The following is a 12,060-nucleotide window of genomic DNA, read 5'->3' on the forward strand; positions in this document are numbered from 1 at the left end:
GGGCGTCTGCTGCCCTCGAGGCGAGGGATTCCGCGCCCCCGACGAGGTGCAGGGGCAACGCGCCCGCAGGCGCCGGGACCCGCCGGGACCCGCCGGGCCTGCCCGCCGCTCGCCGCCCCGGGAGCGCGCAACCTCTGCCCGCCGGCCCCAGGGGACCCCGAGCCGCGAGCCCGGCCGGCCGAGGGAGCCCCGCTGCCTCCTCCCCTGCTCGGGCCCGTGCGTAGAACTTCAATTAATCAGACACCTACACGTGTGTAAGGGTCGCATCAGTTCGTAGCACACATAATACCAACTCCGTTCTTCTTCTCCTTCTCCTTCTCCTTCTCCTCCTTCTCCTTCTTCTCCTTCTTCTCCCTTCTCCTTCTTCTTTTCCTTTCTTCTTTACTCCTCCTTGGGGACCCACCTCAGTATCATCCACTCCCGGGAAACCCAAATCAAGAACCTAGAATTAACTCTTTTGTATTTTTCCCCATGTTCTTATTAGCATATGCAAATATTTCTTTCTGCATTTACATATACAGAAATGCATATACATGGCATCTTGCTAGACAGATTTTTCCGTATCACAGGAGCTGTTATGGTTGTATAGCGGTATTATTTATTTATTTATTTATTTATTTACATACAATAAAACTCGCATTCCCAGTTTTTTACTACCATGAGCGAGGGTGTGATAAAACCCTGTTGCATATCTGTGTGTGCCCAGGAGTCGGATTGCTGGGGTAAAGTGGCCCTGGGTTTAATTTTAGAAGATACTGCAGATTGCTTTTGCCAAAGGTCGTTCCCCTCCCCTCCCTGCCAACGCCGAGTGAGGATGCCCTTTCCCGGACAGCCAGCAGCAAGGGGTGCCACAGGTGCTTAGTGATTTTAACAGGTGGGACCCCCGGAGGTATCTCCTTGTCACTTTAACTTGTACTTCCTTGACCCCTTAATGAACTTGAGTGCATTTTCATCTGCTTTGGGGCTACTTGGCTTTGCTTTTTAGGGAAAACTGCAGCCTCCTGATACATCTTTATATGCTTTAAGCGTGGAAATTCCCGTTCACCCAGAACCGCTAGAGAAGGAGGTGCTAGGGTGAATGGAATGATCTAGTTAGTAGAGTGCTCCCTCATTTGTCACACCCAATTATGAGCTTTCAAAAGATGAGATCATAGGCAGATATTTGTAGTATTGGGACTGTAACAAACAGGAGAAGCATGTGGGGAATGAAAAGTGAGTGGGCACTGGGGCCACTTACTAGATGTGTGCTATTGGGTAATCACCCAACTTCTTTGAGTCTCAGTTTGTTCATCTGTGAAACAGGGATAATGATGATAGTGCTGCTTACATCTTTACGGTTGTTGGAAGCATGGCAGTAATTTATGTAAAGAACCTGGGCATAGCTAATGGTCAATAAGTGCTGGTCAGTTATGATGAGCATGGTTTAAACTCTCCTCTGGTGTTTGTTTTTAAGTAGGCTCTGCACCCAGCATCGAACCCAACGGGGGCTTGAACTCATGACCGTGAGATCAAGACCTGAGCTGAGATCAAGAGTCGGAGGCTTAACGGACCGAGGCACTCAGGTGCCTCTCCTCTGGTGTTCAGATAGGCCTGTCAGAAGCCTAGGGTTAGCCTGAATGTCAGTCGACATTGTATGGCCCTGGGTAAGATGAATTCTTTAAGTTTCCTGTGGGCCCAGTGATCAGACTCACATAAACCAGGGTTTTGCAACCTTGGCCTATTCACATTTGGAGCAGGATAACTCTTTGTTGTGGGAGGCTGTCCTGCGCTTTGTAGGATGTTTAGCAACATCTCTGGCTTCTACCCACTGAATGTCAATAGCACACCCTACTTCCCTAGTCATAACAATCAAAAATGTTCCCAGACCTGGCCAAATGTCCCCAGAAGGACAAAACTGCCTGTGGTTGAGAACCACTGATCTAAATCCTCCCCGGGAGAAAGGTCTTGAGGCTTTATATAACAAGGGGAGAAGCCCCTCCCTTGCCTCTGCTCCTTCTCCATGGGGCAGCCCCCCAACCTTCCACTCCCAGGGTGTCTAAATGGTCTAAATGGCAGCCAGGTCTGAGCAGGGCACATCTGGGTGGGGAGGAGCAGATGGGGTATCTTTCCTATGGATGTCCTTAAACTTCTCAACCTGGGCACAGGAGAGAAGTGGGCATACTGTACTTAACAGGTACCCTCCAAAGCCGTCCCCAGGTAGGAACTGCAGTGTCCTACAGACCAACTGGAGGCTGAGTGAGCCCCGATGATGTCACAGAGTGACGACAGACAAACCAAGATCTGTAAGTTTTTTCTTTTGCAAGATGCTCTTCCCTCTCTTCCTCCCATCCCCCACCCCCACCCCCATGCTGTAGACTTGACCCAGGCTAAGCCATGGGCTTTCACCAGAGCCACAGTTTTAATTCTAACTTGCCTGTGGCTGACCTGATAATCTAGATTTTCAGCCCCTGTGTCACATATGTTCCACTCCTGTTTCAGATAGGACGTTTCATCCTCACTGCAAACCCTTCATGGCCCGAAACACAATTCCTTATCTTTCCTGCTGATTCAATGCAAGTCAACACATACTTACTGAGTGCCGTAGCAAAAAGTGCTAGTTGCTTCCTGATGTCAGTCTTTCCCTTCTTCAGTATTAACAGAGTCCTGGGCAACACACCCAGCTAAAAACTACATTTCCAGGCCTCCCTGGCAGCTTGGTGTAGCCATGTGACTAAGTTTTGGTCAACAAGGCATAAGCAGAGGGTGACAGAGGACTTCCAGGTGAGTGCCTTAAAAGGGCAGGGGTGCATATACCCTTTTTGTCCTTTTGTCCTTTCTCCCTCTCTCTTCCTGGAATTCAGATGAAATGGGTGGAACTCCAGTTGCCATTTTGGGCCATGAGGAGAATTTGAGGATGACAGAGCAGGAAGGTAGAGGATCCCAGTGACTGTGGAGCTACTCCACCTTCCCTGGAGCTGTGAGAGAAGAAAGTCCTGTGTGTTTAAGCCGCTGTGAGTGGACTTTGTTATCAGCAAACTGAAACAAGTGGCCTACTGCCCCGCCCCAGTCCACACATCTGTCTTAGCCATTCTCCAACGTTCCCTGTCAGCAGATGCCAAATTCCTTGGCGTTGTCATCGATTCATCCTCTTTCTCCAGCCAGTCAGCCACCACGACCTGTCAGTTTTCTGCACTAAACACCTCCTGTACCCGTCTGTCTTTTCCTCTTCATCATTTTCCGCTTGGTGAGGGTAGGCAGGATTCAGAGATATGTGGGACGAGCGGCTGGGATGCCCAACTAGGCCGGGAGATGCCACAAGGGGCAGGCATGGGGGTGATACAGTTGTTTGATCAGTTAGGATTTTTGTTTACCCTGTGTGCTCAGGACCAGCACAGTGCCAGACATTTAGTAAGCAATCAAGAAAAAAAAATCTGGGGGATTAACGGACTAATTAACTTGATATACACACACGTACATGCATAGATATGGCCTCTCTTTTTGTCATTCATGCGCACACACATTACCTTTCTTTCTGGAGACACCAGGTTACAAAGAAAACCCTCAAGAGTTTGCTGTTGACTAGAGCCATGTCACTTGTAAGAAGGACAAAATATGTATGCGGTCCGCTGGAAACCCAGGCCTGCTAGTAGAAATAAACTAACCCCTTGTTGAAATCACACAGGAAAACTGAAGGGAGGTGGGGACACGGGTGGCAGGAAAAATGCCTGAGATCTTACACAGCTTGTGCAAACAGAATGACGGGGCTGGGAAGCCCTGGGAGTCTAGGAATTAATAGCCCCGCCGAGGCTCCGGGGCTCCGGAGATGGAGCTATTTAAAGCCAAGAAATGTCATTTCCACCCACAGAGGCTACCCCAGTTGCATTATCTGGACCCTCTTCAGCCCCGGTGTTCTGGCAGCCTCCGTGGCCTGACCTCCCAGTTGGGGCTTACAGCCAACGTGTCGTCACTGCTCTGTGGGAGGGGGAGTTGACCTTAGCCTCTCCCGGATCCTTCTCCTCCTCCTCTCTGCTCAGGCCCCAGGACAGCTGAGTGGAGACTCAGGGCCTGGTCCACACCTCAGCACAGAGGTTGCTGCCCACACAGAGAGGCCAGCCAGCCCAGCAGGGTGGGTCTAGGCCCAGGGTGGGGGAGATGGGGTCTGGAGACAGAGACTTTTGCCCACCAGGATCATCTCCTTGTCTTGCTCTGTGACCACAGGCCATTTGTTTACCCTCTCCAGGCCCCCATTTCCTCACCTGGACTGGGAAATGAAAGAATCTTCCTCTCCTCGTTCTGTTTCTGGGGGAGGCCACAGGAGGGTAAGGGGAGTTTTTTGAAGCTTTGAGAAGAAAAGCACCATAGAAATCCAGGTATTAACCTGCAGCTCCTTCCCTCCTCCCCTCCAACTCAAGGTAATCCTGGAACACTTCCTCTGGAGGTAAGAAGCCAGGAGGCTCATGTTTGAAGTGTCAGTGGGCTCCAGAGTGTGTGACAGAGCCATCAAGCCCAAGGTCCCAAGAGCCCAGGTTCACATTCTTGCCCGGCATGTGAGGTGAGAACTTCACATTCTGTCTGCTCTCATCTCTCATATCTGCTCTGGCTGATGTTCCTGCAGCCCAGGGGAGGAGGGGGACTCAGAAGCCTGGAGAATATCCCAAGTCAGGTCTGCCCCGCAGGTGTCTGATGCCCAGCAGTGGCTGGGCTCAGGTCTGCCCCGCAGGTGTCTGATGCCCAGCAGTGGCTGGGCTCATTTCCTGAAGCTGAGGTCTGAGTAGTGCAAAGCACAGTGGTGCCCAGTGGGTTTCTAAGGAAGGTGTAGTGGAATGCCGGGCACACTCCAGCTTCAAGTCTCCCCGAATTCATTGCTGAGCTTGCCCACCACTCAAGGGGCAACGGGGAGCTAGGAAATCGCCTTTTTTTTTTTTGAAGGTAACCAGTGGAAACGAAAACTTGTAGGCCCTTCTTCTCTCCTATGCCCCCTTCTCTTAACAAATCTTGGCATTTCTCTCATTTCATTTTTTAATTGTAAATTCTAGACACATTAAAAGGTATGTATCAGTCAGAACATGCTAGATTATGTGGCAGTACCAAACAACCCTGATATCTTCTTAGTGGCTTAACACACTTCTGCTTCTGCTACATGTCCTTGAAGGATGAGCAGGGGGCTCTGCTCAGGAAATCACTCAGGGACCCAAGCTGATAAGACAACCACCATCCCAAACATTGTCAGAAGCAAAAGAGAAATCCGGAGGGTCTCAAAAGGCAATTTAATGCTCTAGCCAGAACTAGTCAGTCACGGGACTTCCCCCGACCACAGGGAATCAGGTGGTGCAATTCTTCTAACACTTAGAAGGGAAAGGGGCCACAAATGTCTGGAGAACAACAATCATAATGACCACGGAATAAAGAATGACATCACTAACACCGCGTATCCATGCCACCCAACCTAGCAAATATCACTTTGCCAATCCAGGTGAGACCCTCTGTGCACCTGACTCAACTATATCTCTCTCTGCTCCCTGCTCCACTGAGGCGACCATTCTCCTGAGGTTGATGTTTATCATTCTCTATATTTTACCATATATTGTTTATATCAATATATAGTACCTGTATCCATATATAGTAAAATATATACATATACACATATTACATACACCCTTTGCAGAGAGGTGAACTGGGTCCTCAGTTGCCACTCAGCCTGTCCTGAGGCCTAATACATTAGGTCGAATACACCGTATGTTTTGCACTTAAAGATCATGTAAGTGGTATCAAACTGTATATACCCATCAGCAACTTTCTTTTTTGATCTGGTCCATGTTTTTGAGAATCATCCACATCGACGGGTGAAGCTGTGATCGATTGTGTGACTATCACGATGTCCATTGCGGATGGGCATCTAGGTTACCTGTAACTTTTCAGGATTACATATCGCCGTGCTCTGAGCATTCCTGTGCGTGAGCAGAGTGAAGACTAGGGAGGGCATCTTCCACTTGGCGAGAGATTGCCAAACAGCTCTCCCACATGGCTGGACCAAGCCACGCTCCGTTGGCTGTACATAAGCCTCTGGTCTCTCTCCATCAGCACCTGGTACTGTCTGATGAGGCGGAGCATCTCCCCCATAGTTTTCATGAAATTGAACTCATTCATCACTCTATAAATGTTTATCAAACAGCAACTGTGTGCCAGGCCAGCCAGAAGCTGGGAATAATGAAGAGGGACAGTTCTCGGCCCCCACCCTCAGCGAGCTTGCAGTCTGGTAGGGAAGAGAGATTCACTTATTCAGGAATCATTAGAATAGACTGGAGAGCATAAATGGGCGAATTAAAATTATCCACCCTGCTACCTACAGGGAGCACTTTTTTTTTTTCTTCTTCTTTTTTAAGGCCACACTTCTGAGTTCAGAGCAAGTCAAAGAAGCTAGGCATTTGGGCAGAAGGACAGGGCTCAGCATCCAAGGGGCCCAGACACCTTGAGCCATAGCTCAGGCAAGATGGTTAGAACCTTGTCCCCAAGGTGGTAGCCCATCAGGCAAGAAGACCACTGCCCCATGGCTTCTGGAACAGAGTGGCTAGGAAGCTCAGAGCAACAGACATGGTCTGATAAATCAACCTTGAGTCATAGTGCCCCCGCATTCAGGGTTTCAAGGAGGAGCCTTCCACTCTCCAGGTCAGTGATGGGCAATACGGGGCAGGGAGCTGGGGTGTGAGGGAACTGTAATCCCAGCAGTAGGGATGGCAATGGTCATATTAAAGCACTCCTACAAGATAGGCTGGGTGAGGAATCGAGTGTGTCTGCTTGATTTGGGCCTGAATCTCTGGGTAGGAAGATCAGGTTGGAGGCAAGGCCAGACAATGCAGAGTCATTTCAGCCATGTGGTTTGAGGAGCCTTCTCAAGTTGATCGTCAGGCTTAGAAGAGAAGATGGCTCTTGGCTATCGCTCTAGGTACAGCTTAACTTAGTAAATCAATCCACAAATGTAGATGAATCCAGGTATGAGCAGGACATGACTCTAGACTCTGCATGGGATGTAAAATCATTTTTAAAAAACCACCTTCATCAGAGGATAATTTACATACAATAAAACGCAACCATTTTAAGTATACAATTTGATGAGTTTTAATCAATGCATACATTTGTGTAAGCACCACCACAAGCGAGATACAGAATCCTTTAAGATCCCTGTCATTTTTCTCAAGGAGTCATCACTTGCTGCAAGATACAGACACTTAAGAAAGATAGTGAACTATACAAGGCAACAAAGCATTCAGTTCCAATAATTGGCACAAATTATGGGGGCTGGGCACTGAAGGGAAGTGTCTGGTCCTAATGTAAATACACTTGGGGCTGGGGGATCTCCATCACCCACAGAGGGTCGGGGAGAATCAGGCCAGTTTCCACAAGCCTAGGTTTTCCCAAAATATCTCAGCAGCCTGAAATGCCACCATGAGTCACCCCTTTGGTTTAAAACATTTGGTATTCGCTCTGGAATACCTATATTAAAATGCACAGAAATGGGGCTCCTGGGTGGCTCAGTTGGTTAAGCATCCGACTCATGATTTCGGCTCAGGTCATGATGTCAGGGGGGTCCTAAGATGGAGCCCAGCATTGGACTCCGCACTCAGCAGGGAGTCTGCTTGAGATTCTCTCTCCCTCTGCCCCTCTCCCCACACGCACTTTATCTCTCTCTCTCAAATAAATAAATCTTTTTTAAAAAATGCACAGAAATGACCTGACAGCCTTTGAAATGTGTGGAAAGCCAGACCTCCACTAACATGTAGAATCAGTTGTCAGATTTGCCGGCTACCCCTCAGGAGAGGGTACGGCTGCTCGGGACGAACGGAGACATAGACAAAGCAGCAGCTCAGGGTCCTCTAATCCTTGTCTTTTCTCTCCTCTTCTTTCCTTTCCTTCCTTCCTTTCTTTTTTCTTTCTTTTTCTTTCTTTCTTTCTTTCTTTCTTTCTTTCTTTCTTTCTTTCTTTCTTTCTTTCTTTCTTTCTCTTCCTTCCTTCCTTTCCCTAGTGAGAGAGTGGGTCCTTTCTTTGAGACACTTCAAATAACCACATGGTGGCAAGCCCATCTGAAACCCGTGGCATTCATTTTGATCCAGAAAGAGGGGAAATAATGTTAGGAAAATGAGTTCAACAGGGCTTTGGGGAGATGCTCAACATGGGAAGTGGGGGTGAACACTTGAAGCCATGGTCATTGGGGCACTGGGACACTGGAGGTTAGGACAATAGGTGTTTCCCTCTGGAAAAGAAAAGACTGCAGAGGTAGGAGATTGCCACCTTCAAATATCTGAAGGGTGGTTGTGAGGCAAAAGGGTTGGAATAGATTTACGTGGTCTAGCTGGGAGTCCAGTGGGGAAAGCCAAAGGTGGCATGTATTAGTTCAATATGAGGAAGAACTTCCTTAAGGTCAGAGCTATCAGAAGAGGGAATGGTTTGTCACAACAAGTAGTGAGATCTCCGTCACCAGAGGCATGTAAGCTGAAGCCAAAACACCTTTTGGCAGGAATTCAAGTTCTGAGTGGGTCATTGGATTAGGTTTCTATCACTGAGATTCTCCAAATTGGTCCACGGCCAGCCCTTGAGAAGCCCCAGTCAAACAAATATTAATGGAGTGACTGCGTTGTAGAAGGTGTGATGGGGGAACAAAGAACAAAAGCTACAGCCTCTGTCCTCCATGTTACTGGGCAGCTGTGACAGAGGCAGGGTGTGCTTGGAATCACCAAAGGGAGAGAAGACACACACTTCTGAAGTTCAGAAGCAGGAGACCCTGACAGGGGTTAGATTGGGGGTGCGGGGGGGGGGGCACCGAGGAGGGGGTGAGATGGCGCCAGGCCCTGAGAGAAACTTCAGAATCCAGACAGGCAGAAAGAAACGGGAGGAAAGGTGTGGGCACCGGCCAAGGCGTAGGAACCCGGGAGCCGAACAGGCTGGAGCACAGGAATGAAGGAATGAGAGACGGGGGAGCCAGAGCAGAGGAGGCTGAGAGAAGACTCGGGAAACAGGCCCAGGAAGGCCCAGGAGCCGTGGGCGGCCCACAGAGGAGAGGCGTGTGGCCTGGGTCCAGGGTGCCTATTTGGGGTACACATGGTGTTGTGGGGGTCAGATTTCTCCCCCACGTCCAGTCACGCCGCAGACCACCAGGCATCGTGCCCCAGGAATGCCTCTTCCCCCCTTCCCGCAGCCCCACCATGGCCTCCGGCCCCCTCAGGGCAGTAAGCGCTGGAGAAAGACAGGAAAACCCACAAAAATCTTCCAAATAAGACAAATATGTGGTGCAGACAAAAGCCGTGCTGGGTGGGATGAGGTTTCGGTTGCTCCTCAATGGGGCGGACCCGTCAAAAGTGGCTTTTGGCCGCAGAAAAATGCGTCATCTCTCACTCTCGGCGGGGCGCATTGTCTAGCGACCCCCCAAAAGAGCCCATGCTGGAGGTTCCACAGCGAGGGACTAGGAGGTCAGTCACTGGCCTCAAGGTCACCCACGTGGTCCTGTCCGCTCCCCAGCAGGGGCTCCAGGGGGCTGGGGGGCTGCTTTAAGCTGTCTCATGATTGCCGTTGCTGGCCTTCCTGTGTGTGGTGAGTGTCCAGAGCACTGCTGGGATGTGTGGGAGGGTGGTCTGTGCAGCCCCCCTCCCCCCGGAGTCCCATGAGACTTTGAAGGGTGGGGGTCAAGTGGTGCTCCAAATGGAAAAGGCAGCAGCCACCGGAAGTGCCTCAGGGGGACAGGGGGTGCAGGGGGGTGATGGGAGGTGGTGGGGAGAGGCTCTCCCCAGATTTCTGCCCCCGATTCCCTCCCCACCCCCACACCCCTGCAGGCTCCCAGGCCCCTGGGGTTTGCGTTCCATTTCTGCTCCAGTTCCATGGCAGTTAATGGCCATTGTTCCACGGAGAAAGACAAAAATGTTTTCAGTTTAGAGGCATTGTTTCGGACTTTCTCTCCGTGGGCCAAGGGCCTGGGATGGGAGGCCTCCCCTCGGCAGGGTGGCCCCAGGCAAAAGGAGTTGCACTTGATGTGGGAGGGGCAGCCTGCAGGAGGGGACGAGTGGACTCTTCTGTCTGTCTGTCTGTCAGTGCCGGGTGTCCTGTCTGTCTGTCTGTGCCAGGGGAAGCCCTCAGAGGGGCCAGCACTGGCAAGGGGGCTTCACCCTTAACCCAGCTTTGGTTTCATCCTGCCTTCTGACCCCTGCTAGCCCCCAGACCCATCCTAGTTACTTTAGCTCCTGCCTACTACTTAGGCTCCCCCGCTATGAATGAGTGAGAAACTTTCTCTCTCTGGGCCTCATTTCCTCATCTGTAACATAAGAAGATTCAAGACTCTTCCTGGTTCTAAGCTTTGGGAAGGACAATTCAATCACCTCAAAGGCCTTGCCTTCACTCCAAGACTCCACTGGTCAGAGCTGGCCTAGAATTTGGCTGAGTTGATAGCTACCTGGGCAGTGGACTTTGAAAGGGAAGGAACCTGCCCCTACCACCTTCAATATTTTAAAATTTATCTTGTAGTCTGGAATTCCACCATTAGAGATTCACTCCTTTGGAATCTACTTCTAAAAGCCATTTGTGATAAAATGGAGAGGATGTAACACCTTTTAACACTAAGAATAATCCTTTGTTTATATAGTTCTCTTCACAGTGTTGAAATCATTTTCAGATATACCATCTCATTTGGGACTGCAACAGCTCAGCAATTAGTTGACCATTGGTAGGTTGTGACTCGATAAGAACCTGGACACAGGTGATCGCCTCCTAGGAATTACCTGCATTTTAACAGAGGAACGTCCAGAGTGTAAGAATAATCACAAAGGAATGCCTGTCTGGTGGCAGAAATTTCAAGCCCAGCAATTTCAGGCAGGAGAGGCTGTCTAGTCTGGCTGGGAATGAGGATGCCACCCCAGAGGGAGTGGTGGGTGTGGGCCACTCAGCACCCCTGCCCACTGTTGTAAAATCAAGTAACCAGCCCTCAAAGATTCACTGGACCCCGTATGAGGGTGGATCTGCTTGGGCAGGTGTCTGGATTCACAGGAAACACCCAGAGAACAATAATGACTTGAAAAACAGAGTCAGGGAGTGTGTAAGTGCAGAGCGGAGGTACAAGGGAGAGGAAATCAGGGAGGGCTGGGGCAGGGTGAGGGAGAGGCAGAACCTGGAAGGCTAGAGAAGGTAAGTGCAGGAAGAACGGGGTGGAGGCGGTGGCAGGATTCTCTAGGAAGGGCTCCCTGGGCACAAAAGCTCACTTGAAACTGGCCAGTCATAATTAGAGACCAACCTTGAAACACATTCGGTGTCCACAAGGAAAAAGAATGATCATTTATCGGGGTCCCTAGATCCCAGATAGTTTCTGCACATTATCTCACTTGAACCTTGAACTAGCCTAGATTTTATCACCCACAGTTTTTGTTTTTGTTTTTTTTTTGAAGATTTTATTTATTTATTTGACAGAGAGAGAGAGAGAGATCACAAGCAGGCAGACAGGCAGGCAGAGGGAGAGGGAGAAGCAGGCTCCCCGCTGAGCAGGGAGCCTGATGCGGGGCTCGATCCCAGGACCCCAGGATCATGACCTGAGCCGAAGGCAGACACCTAACCGAATGAGCCACCCAGGTGACCCTATCACCCACAGTTTTACAGAGAAACAAGCTGAGGTTCAAAGAGAGCGTGGAGGCTGCCTGAAGTCATACAGCTGGTCAATGGCAGAACTGGGAGTCAAGCCTGAGTCAGTCCGGGCTCGAAAGCCTGCCTTCTAACCACTTCTGCAAGGATGACATCCATCTGTAACACAGCCTCCTCTTCCCCCTCAAGGGCATTCTTGAACCACAGAGAGCATCCTTGCTATTTCCTGCACAGGCCGTTCTTTTTTTGACGGGGGCAGGGGAGAGTGCCAGTGAGCGAGTGGGGGAGGGGCAGAGGGAGAGGGAGAGAGAATTTTAAGCAGGCTCCATGCCCAGCATAGAGCCTCACAACCTCACAACCCTGAGATCATGACCCAAGCCGAAATCAAAAGTCAGAGCCACCCAGGCACCCCCTGCACAGGCCATTCTTGACCTGTGCAACAGACTGGCTTAGTGTTGACAGCAAGAGGAA

The 12,060-nt window shown here is 50.2% G+C and overlaps 1 long non-coding RNA gene across 1 annotated transcript; it reads left to right on the forward strand.

Annotated features, from left to right (window-relative positions):
* Nucleotides 1-2,641: 2,641 nt before the first annotated feature.
* LOC145722988 (uncharacterized) lies at nucleotides 2,642-10,892 on the forward strand. Its single transcript, XR_014147622.1, has 3 exons — nucleotides 2,642-2,760; nucleotides 4,392-4,531; nucleotides 10,616-10,892. It is a non-coding gene; the product is annotated as an uncharacterized LOC145722988 (long non-coding RNA).
* The last annotated feature ends 1,168 nt before the right edge of the window (nucleotides 10,893-12,060 follow it).

Source organism: Leptonychotes weddellii, chromosome 8, assembly GCF_054177405.1.
Source record: "Leptonychotes weddellii isolate Sample4059 chromosome 8, ASM5417740v2, whole genome shotgun sequence".
NCBI lineage: Eukaryota > Metazoa > Chordata > Mammalia > Carnivora > Phocidae > Leptonychotes > Leptonychotes weddellii.